We start from the raw sequence: 11,101 nt of genomic DNA, 5'->3' as shown, positions 1-11,101 counted from the left end.
GCCCGTGGGCAACTCAATACAAATCCTGGCAGCTGCGACAGTTGCATATTTTCCCACCACTGCTGCATACAAAGACAGCAAAGGCATTTGCTTCCATCTCTGAATCTGGCCCTCAGTTTTATGGATCAAACTCAAATCTCCAGTATCTTGCCAGTATTACTGTATATATTGATACATTTTATAAAATACTACCAGTCATTGCTTCTAATGTTGGAAAAATCGATTGCATAGATTGTTTTTCTGGAATGGGATTGAAATACCAGCGGCTGTTTAGCTGCTGATTCAAATCCCGACTGCACAAGCCCGACAGGAGGATATCCTGACTAGGGCTGGTAAGTATTCTAGCCCTCCCCTCTCCGCCCCACCCTTACACTAACCCTCCCTTGGTGGTGCTTAACCCTAAATCCCCCCTGGGATGCCTAATACTGACCCCCCTTTCCCACACCCTAAACCTAACTCTCCCGGGGGGGTTGACAAACCCTAACCTTTCCCCCAGTGGCACCGAACCTCCCCTTCCCCTAGCCTAACCCTAAGTCCCCCCAGGGGTGCCTAAACACAACCCTCCCGCAGCTAACGGTTAAGACGCGCCTGACTTACCTCGATCAGTCTGGCGTCTGTCTGTCTTCCATCGTCGGGATTAAGATAGGCGTGGGTATTTCGACGCCAATCTTAAATCCTGTGTCAGGGCTTAAGGCATCGGTATTTAGGAGCTCATTCAGACCCGGACGCTAAGCTGCGCTTTCTCGCTGCTGTCGGGCCGGGTATGCAAATTCCGCGATCGCACTGTCTGGTGTAAGGCCGCCCTCTATGCCTTAGAAAGCGACGGCAGTGAACGCACACCGGAGTATAAAGCCGCCCACCTTTCTTTTATAGCACACGTCATCTCCAGGAAGTGTGTGATTAATCGGTGACATCGAGAGCCATCGGAGCTGCACGCATTGCTTGAGATAGACCCTAACCCACCGCAAGCACGGCGATCACTGCAGATTGAAATCCATCCAAGTGACGTTTACAATGATGCTTCTTTGCTAATTATGCACACCCATAAAAATCCGTTTTGACGCCCAAACACGCCTGCATTCGCAGCGCCTCTCCCCTGTTCACAAGCACCTTCCCCTTTAGACCGGTGGCATTCAGTCTGCCGGTCTATTAACTGCCTCCCGTTTTTCTTCTGTTTTCAAAATAGAACTGAGACAGAACTTTGACTTGTTGGATTCCATTTATTTTCCCTGCAGCATTAAAGCAAACCCCTCTCTCATCTCCGTGTTGATGTTAATTTGTAAATAAAGTATTTGGGGAGTAATTCCCCTCTTTGCCAATTGTCATCTTCAGTATTGTACAACATTCTAATATGACTTAAATAGTACATAATCTAAAATATAAGAATGGTATTCATAAAAGTTGAATTGTAGTGGTTTAAAAGGACGTATGATTAATTGTATGATAAATTGTTAGGCAATTGCAGCAACACTTTCATTGACATTCTACATTCCTTTGCATGTTACTATGTGGCTGACTAACTGCTGAAAACACGCACATCTTGTTTCCGATTAGATTGTAACCACTTGCAAAACCGTTTCACCCTGTGTTAGTAGTAATCAGTGTTTGTTTAATCTCCCTGCTGAACAATGATCACACGGACTATGTGGGTGTAGCAGAAGATGAACAATATTTAAGTGCTAAAGTCTTTCATCTTGCAAGAATTAAGGAGTGCGTATGTGGAGTGTCTGTGTGTTTTTTAACAAAATTTAATGAAGTTTATTCTCCAGTATAAAATTCTACACTTAAAACCGTAAAAACAAAAACACCACACAAAAAAGACACACATTCCTAGACCGGATTTGGAGAACAGATGCATGGACGAGCATGTCTACTTTCACGAAAACACTGACAAACCAAAAGCGTTTACTTGTCTGTCTGAGCAGCATTTGGGGAAAAGCACTTGAAGCTGTCATTTAAACTCTCACATGTAAATTCCTGTGGAAAATATCCGGTGTGCTGACATGGGGCTGCAGAGGTGTAACAATGAAACGATATCTTACCTGCAAATTCCTTTTCACTTACTCAACCGTGTTAGAACATGGATTTAAAAAAATATATATATATTTTGTTTTAAATGGTGTTGAAGTGCAAATGCTAAAAATACTCAGAGGCCAAAGGGAAAACATATTCTAGAAAGCATAACAAAATACTTCTTGTTTGGTTAAAAGAAAACCCAACAACCCACAACAGATATACAGCTGAAGGAGAATATACCTAAACTTAACGTACATGTGTCACCTGAGCGGTCGGCCATTTTAAACTGAACTTGTATACCTGTGGTTCCAGTATCTGTTCCCCAAGATCTCACATGTTCAATGGATTACCAAGGTGACACATTACCTCTAGTCTATGGGCTAATTGTCAAAAAAATGCAATGCTTGTCATTACCAAGTAAGTTTTGAAGAAATATCTTAGAGTGAGGTTTCACACATAGGGGCATATTGATTAATATGCTCCCTAAGACGCCCCGTGATTTTGGTATCTGATTCACAGTGAATTGCAGCATCTGATATTATATTACTGGAGCAATTCTATATTGTTCCAGTGTGGGGACAAGTGCTCCAAAAAGCAGCTGTCCCCGCGGTCCCTACCACTGATGATTCTGCCAATAATGCTAGCAGCGGAACTTTACACTACGGTGGCAGTGCCCATGCCGTGAGTTCAAGCATGGACATGCAGTGCGGAGAGGGTGGAGGAATCTAAACAGATCCCTCCTCCTATAGGAAGGAGTGGGGCTATGGGAACCAACACCATTTGAAGAAGCTATAGTATGTCGCAGTTTGCTGACTACTAGGAGGCCAGATCGGGCCCCAAATAATGAATGTGTGTAACAGGCCCATTAGTGATGATGATCAGGCCCCATAATATCATCAATTGTGAGACAGGAGCATACCTCAGGGAGTCTACATAAGTACATTACTACTGGGCTTCACAAGTGAAAAAAGCAGCTTTTGTGCAGCTACTGTACAAAGGGTTGGTGTAGAATCTGTGCATAGTCATCCATGAACCAAAAATGTAACCCTGCACAGCAGTATATAATGCAACTAATGGAGAATGGTCAATGACAAAAAATTGTTTTGCAGTAACCCAGTGGTTTCTTAATATTCTTGAATCACGGTACTCTAGAGGGGATGCAGTCAGGAATCCGACAGTCGAAATGTCGACCGCCGGCTTCCCGACTGTGCAATCCTGACAGGGGACTAATGATAGGCATCGAAATCCCGACGCCTGTCATTATCCCTACGCCGGGAGCCCGACACCCGGCATACCAAACGAAGGTAAGCTGGGCAGTGGGCGCGGACAGCTGCGATGGGGAGGGGGGGCAGGGCCGGACTGGGACTAAAAATAGGCCCTGGCATTTAAAGCACACAGGCCCACCTCAGCGTCAGCATCTGGCCCCAAGCGTAGACTCCTCCCCTTACTATTCCAGACTCCTCCTACTTCTTAGTCTATGCTCTTACAAATATAATTAATAACACCATTAACAATTAACAAAATACAAGTGTACATTATTCTCCGTTAAAATACACACAACAGAGCTCATCATGCAGGGGATTCAAACGTGCCACAGTCAGACATTTGGTATTTGGTTGGTTCTGTTAGGTAAAGAAGGCACTTCATTGGTGTACAGTAAGTCACACACAAAGAAAAGGGAAGGCATTTTCCCTCTTGACCAAGCCCTAGCTTAGCAGTTGTAGAGCATTAGATAGAATTCACTGGAGGAATTTTTAAGGACAGGGGCACTGAACACAGAGGAGGACACATCTGTGCCACCAAAGCAGAGCCTTATCAAACATTTTGGTCCTTTGTGTTCCTCTACACATTGTAAAGTAGAGACAGCACGTGCCAAAGACACGTGGTCTTACTAGGAAGGGGCATGACCACACAATAGTACCGCCAATTCAACCTTAGTCACATTTTACACCTCAAAGTAGTGCCCCTTGTTCATGTTACACCACGTACTAGTGACCTATAACACATTATGCTATACAGTACTAATAACCTATAACACATTATACCATACAGAAGTACCTATAACACACTATGCCACGTTGTAGTAGTGCCCTTTATAACACATTATGACAAACACAGTAATGTTCCTTACACATTATGCCACACACAGTAGTAATGCCTCTTACACATTATGCCACACACAGTAGTAATGCCCCATACACATTATGCCACACACAGTAGTAATGCCCCATACACATTATGCCACACACAGTAGTAATGCCCCATACACATTATGCCACACACAGTAGTAATGCCTCTTACACATTATGCCACACACAGTAGTAATGCCTCTTACACATTATGCCACACACAGTAGTAATGCCCCATACACATCATGCCACACACAGTAGTAACGCCCCTTACACATTATGCCACACACAGTAGTAACGCCCCTTACACATTATGCCACACACAGTAGTAATGCCCCATACACATTATGCCACACACAGTAGTAATGCCCCATACACATTATGCCACACACAGTAGTAATGCCCCATACACATTATGCCACACACAGTAGTAATGCCTCTTACACATTATGCCACACACAGTAGTAATGCCTCTTACACATTATGCCACACACAGTAGTAATGCCCCTTACACATCATGCCACACACAGTAGTAACGCCCCTTACACATTATGCCACACACAGTAGTAATGCCCCATACACATTATGCCACACACAGTAGTAATGCCCCATACACATTATGCCACACACAGTAGTAATGCCTCTTACACATTATGCCACACACAGTAGTAATGCCCCTTACACATTATACCACACACAGTAGTAACGCCCCATACACATCATGCTACACACTGTAGTAACACCCCTTACACATCATGCCACACACAGTAGTAATGCCTCTTACACATTATGCCACACACAGTAGTAACGCCCCTTACACATTATGCCACACACAGTAGTAATGCCCCATACACATTATGCCACACACAGTAGTAATGCCTTATACACATTATGCCACACAGTAGTAATGCCCCATACACATTATGCCACACACAGTAGTAATGCCTTATACACATTATGCCACACACAGTAGTAATGCCCCATACACATTATGCCACACACAGTAGTAATGCCCGTTACACATTATACCACACACAGTAGTAATGCCCCTTACACATTATGCCACACACAGTAGTAATGCCCCTTACACATTATGCCACACACAGTAGTAATGCCCCATACACATTATGCCACACAGTAGTAATGCCCCATACACATTATGCCACACACAGTAGTAATGCCCCTTACACATTATGCCACACACAGTAGTAACGCCCCTTACACATTATGCCACACACAGTAGTAATGCCCCTTACACATTATGCCACACAGTGTATAATCTCTGTTCAACTACAGCAACACCAACCTTTAATCTAGATAGATCTAATGGCTGTCCTGACCCAGAAATTATGTATCGCCTACCTGCCAGAGAGTCAGCAAGTATGCTCTTCTATTACCTGAACCAAAAGAAAGACCTTTATGTTGAAGCACCACTATGCTCTTTGTTGACTCAGGATTAGTGCTGTCAATAAGAAAAAAATGTTTTAAAAATAGGTAGCAGAACCCCCTTACAAATCACATTACCCACTGTAGAGTTAGCTGGCTTTGACTGATTATCAATTTATCTATTGGGGAGAGGAGCGTTAAAAAATTAGCATAGTACATCTGCATAGAGCTGCTCGTATCTGCCTGGTGAATTAATGTTTCCATACTTGTATCTAGATAAGTAGTGCACTGCTGAATGCAGATTCCCAATGTTCGGGAATCTGCTTGGGCGCAGGACTTATTCTATGCATGTGCAGAATGGGTCCTGCTAACACACTCGCAAACTGGCAGCAGACTGGCAGTTATTGACAGTCTGCTGCCATTGGGGGCGGGGAGGGGGCGCCGATGCGGGGGGAGTGAAGAAGCCAGGATCTCCGTCGGCTGTCGGAGATTTTCTGGCTTCTTCCTTTAAACTGTGGCGGCCGGCTGCATGACCCCATGGGTACAAAAACAGACAAATCTTTCCCATATGACCCCATGGGTAACTGCAGAAAGCCGATATTACGTAGATTATCTGATGCTGCATTGGACAATGCAGCTCGGATAAGTAATGCCCGAAGGCGTGATGCCTGCTGAATTACCATATCTGCAAGGATCTCAATTGCAAAGCTGCCTGCATGCATACATATCTATAGCCTGCGTGTATACATCATATACCTATAGTCTGCATGCAGCTTTGTAATTGTGATCCTTACAGAATCAGTCCCATAGTCAGATAAGTGTGTTCTGTGGAATTACTGTAGTCACAGTAATTTACATGATTGTGTGCACAATGCAAAGAAAATAAAGATTTCAGAATGCTCATGTATCATATACAGCAGTGGTTCTCAAACTCGGTCCTCAGGACCCCACACAGGTCACGTTTTCCAGGTCACCCTGCAGGTGCACAGGTGTATTCCCTACTCCCTGACACATTTTAAAAGATCCGCAGGTGAAGTTAATTATTTCACTTGTGATTCTGTGAGGAGACCTGGAAAACATGTACTGTTTGGGGTCCTGAAACCTTGTTTGAGAACCTGTGATATACAGTATATGCATTCCATCCAGGTATGGCTTTGTCAGGTGGAGGGAGCAATTGACTGGTAGAGAAACTATATGTGTTTGGTTTGATCTGGTGTCTGAGGAATGAGGATGGTGTCCATGCTGCATCCTCATCAGCACACAGCTGCCTCAGCGTCCTCCTCTCCACACATGCACACAGTGTCAGCAGGGAGGTGGAGCCGAGGACAGCGTCTGGAAGAAGGAAGAGTTGAGGAAAGTATCTGCCAGAAGGGAGGCGGTGCTGCTCAGCATTCTCCTCCCTGCGCGTGCACATAGTGTTAGCAGGGAGGCAGAGTCAGAAGCGTATTTAGATCTCATGGGGCCCCCCTCCCTCAACATGCCCCTTATGCTGGGTATATACTGGCCGACATATTGGCCATTCAGTTGTATGTCTGATATATATAGTGTGCTTGTTGGCCAGTGTGTACAGACGATATGTCTGTGAATGGCGTTGGTCACAAACATATTGCGGCAGCTGTGCAGAATAGCCAATGGCAGATATATCTGCTCATCATGCTGTGTGTATGGGCGGTCAGCTGACTGTATAGTTATGGGTAGAGGGGAGTAAGCGCAGGCAGTGCCACGGATAGGGAGAGGTAAATGAAGACAGCAGTTGTGACAGTATTGGGGGGCAAGGAAGGAGCTAGGGGCAGGCAGTGTAGGGAGTAGGAGTGGCAAAGGTAGATAGCAGGTGGTGCAGTACTGGGGAGCAAAGATGGGGTTAGGGGCATGCAGTACTGGGGGTTGGGAGGGGGCAAAGTTAGATAGCTGCAGCAGTACTGGTGGCAAGGAAGAGGTTAGGGACAGGCAATGCTGGGGTTAGGAAGGGGGGAAGGGTAGATAGTAGCAGGGGCATTATCTGTTGCTTTGGTTGGCGCTTCCTAGACACAATTGTGATGCTTTTTGAATCTGTACCCTATGAGCACATGCTATTCAAGGGGTAATAGCATTAATCAGGTTTGTCCTTGAGCAATTTTCTCTATCTTTAAAGGACACTTGTCATTTTATGTTTACTACCTGATTTGTATTAGAATTTTAGCAAATGTTATCAAATAAATTATAAGTTGGGATAGGAGAGCTTGGATGGAGTGCAGGCAGCGCTGCTGCAGCCAAGGAGGATTCGCTGGCCATGAAGTACGAGGACAGAGAAGGAAGGAGATGCTCCGAGGTGACGGTGATGGATGAGATGCTGCCAACAGCGATCGGTTAAGAGATGCTGCCGGCAGCGATTGGCTGAAATAGCGGGTCTGCAGGACGTGCTGTGTGTGTTTGTGCGCTATGTCCGCAGCAACCAATCACTGCCGGCAGTGTCTCCCAAACCAATCGCTGCCGGCAGTGATTGGTTGGGGAGACGCTATTGGCCGTGATTGCAGGACCCGCTCTGTTTTAAAACTGGGTCCTCAACTGGAATCCCGCTGGACCTAAGCCCGATGGATGCAATACCGACGCCGGAAGACAGAAGAGTGAAGATCCCGACAGGGTGAGTATTTTAACTATCCCTAACCCTCCTTTAGAGGTGCCCAACCCTAACCTCCCCCCAGAGGTGCCTAAACTTAACCCCCCCTCCCCGCACCCTAAACCTAACTCTCCCAGGGGACGCCTAACCCCCCCTTCCCCTAGCCTAACTCTAACCTTCCCCAGGGGGATGACTATCGATGTCCCCCTGGGGGTTCCTAAACCTAACCACCCCATCCCTGGTCTAAGTGTTCTACTTACCCATCGCAGACAATCGGGATGGGGGGGGTCGGTGTTCCGGCGTCGGGATTAACATAGGCGTCGGTATTTCAACGCCTATGTTAAATCCCTTTGCCGGCGCTGTCGGGAAGCCAGCGGTGGCATTTCGACCGCCGGCATCCTGACCGCATACCCCTCAACTGCCTGTATCGTGTAAATACAAACTGTAGCACGTATTTTGCGGTCATTGCATTAAAAACAATAAAAATGAATATAGTCACTGTCTGAGGGGTGTAATAAGAGGTATTAGAAGGGATGGAGGACCTGCTAGGCTGCTACAATCAGTGAGGGGGAAAGGGGAAGGCACTTTTATAATACTTATTATTACAACCATTAGTGTGTCTGCATTATATAGCAATGCCTCCCTCATTGATTTTAGCAGCCTAGCAGGTCCCCTATCCCTAATAATAAAGATTATTACATCCTTCAGTCAGTGTGGCTGCATTATACAGTATATAAGTCGTCCCCCCTCCAAATAAATGATGGAAATTACTGACACTATTTTATATAACACTGTTCCCATCCCCTCCCCCATCCCCACCCTCGCCCAGCATGAGAGCAGGCTTATCGTGTGTCACAAAATGTAAAGAACAATAAAGGCACCGGCAGGAGCAGGCAGCTGCTGGGTCCACAGCAAGCACTCACCTCACCTCCTACTTAAACTTCTCTGTGTGCTTCCCGGCTCCTCTCTCTGTGTGCGTGACGTCATACGCGCGTGCGTCATGATGTCACACGCACGTCAGCCTAAGGACAGCATCGGGAGAGAGGCGGAGCTGAGAACAGCGTCAGGAAGGAGGCGGGAGAGAGGACAGTATGTATCTGCTGGGAGGGAGGCGGTGCTGCTCTGACGGTCCCGCGGACAGCGACAACCAGACCGGCCCATCTGATCATCGGCCCTTCTGGCATTTACCAGAATTGCCCGATGGCCAGTCCAGCCCTGAGGGGGGGTGTTAGGTTTCAGGGCTCCCGAGAGGACTTAGGAAAAGGCACCCCCCGGGAGGGTTAGGGTTAGGCTAGGGGAAGGGGGGGGTTAAGGTTAGGCACTTGGGAGGGAGGTTAGGGTTAGGCACCCCTAAGAGAGGGTTAGGGGGCGGAGAGGGTTAGTAATAGTGAAAAAACGTACCTGTCGGGATCTTCTGTTTGCCGGTCTTCCGACGTTGGGATTTGAACCGTCCGGCAGTCTTTCATACCGATCCCCTCTAGAGTATCCGCTTTTGTTCACTGCACCTCTAGACCAAAAACATCTTATTGAGAAATTCAGCAAAAGTGATTAAACTAAGTAAACTGTGCTTATAAATGTGGTGGTGGATAGGGTTATGCTTCTGTTTGTCCAATCATTTTCTAATTGGCATCCACCAGCACTGGTTTCGCCTACCACACTGACCGTAAATAACTAAATATATAGACTTGGTACTGGACCACCAACCCATGGCACTCCTGCAAGTGCTCTAATATCCACATACTCACTTGCAGTTTCATTTGTGTTATGTTCACGTGTTCCAAATGCTTCTTACTCCTCCAAATACATTTCATTCAAGATAGTGAACAAACGCATCAAAACACATTTCACATGTGAGTGAATGACTCACCATAGCCAACCACAAAACCATGGAAAATGTAATAATAATGTTAATTAATAAATATAATTTAGAATATTAATGTGCTTAGGGCCTATATATACCGGCATTAAAAAAAATGATCAACAAAATCATATACTTTTAATTTGTTCTTAGTCTAATAAAGCATTTGTTAACAAGACTCCCTACAGCACAATTTACAGCATCCCCAAACAACTTCATTGTATGTAAGTGTTAACATATCTGAACACCGCCTAATGCCAAATTTGGGCATTCACTTAAATTCTTTTTTGGATTATCAGCATCAAAGTGCAATTCATAGGATTTAAAATCCTGCATTAAACCCTGAAAATTTATTTTCATTTGTACATGGCCTTCATGAGACTCAGTTGAATATTTAAATATTAGAAATCCAGAGAAGATTAAATTAATGAAGGGTAACTTAGGTAACCTGGCTTTGCTCACTTGTTCTCCATTCTGGGAAATCACGGCATTCAGCATTTAAACTTATCTGGGCAAATGGGCATGTTTATGTGCGTTGGGGCAAGAATAGGTACAACACCGCAAGAGTGATGTGAGACTTTGCACAGTTAAACAAATAATCCCAATGTTTCTTTAAAATTATTTAAGGTGTAGTTTGCATTTAATTGATCGTGTTAATTGTTTTGCGCAAAAGCTATTAAAGGGAATATGTTTGAATCCAGTTTCTGGTTTCCCCTTTACCATTGCTGAAACAAAGCTTAAGAGGTGTCTCCGTATTTACTGGCCAGGTGCAGGACTGAACAGGATGTCCTTGTGCCTGTATCGTGCCACCTGCTTTACCATTCACTTGGCATGAACGTTCATTTTTATTTAAACGGAACACAATTTTAATTTTTATCTGTGCCTTTCTTTTATTAGATTGCTTTACAGGCAATGCAAAATATAATACAAATATGTGATGGATTGTGGCAGTTTGCTAGCTATTAGTCATGTAATATACTTATACTATATGCGGGATTAAAAAATAATTACATCAGGGGATCTGTGTGCTTTGGAGATGTTTTGTAATTTCCAACGTTGCCCTGTTTTTTTGTCATGATCCCTCTAAATCTTGTTATTGTAATTAGCTTCACCTGT

Source organism: Taudactylus pleione, unplaced genomic scaffold, assembly GCF_031769625.1.
Source record: "Taudactylus pleione unplaced genomic scaffold, aTauple2 ptg000092l, whole genome shotgun sequence".
NCBI classification, from domain to species: Eukaryota; Metazoa; Chordata; class Amphibia; order Anura; family Myobatrachidae; genus Taudactylus; species Taudactylus pleione.
Note: the sequence above shows the minus strand (reverse complement) of the source record.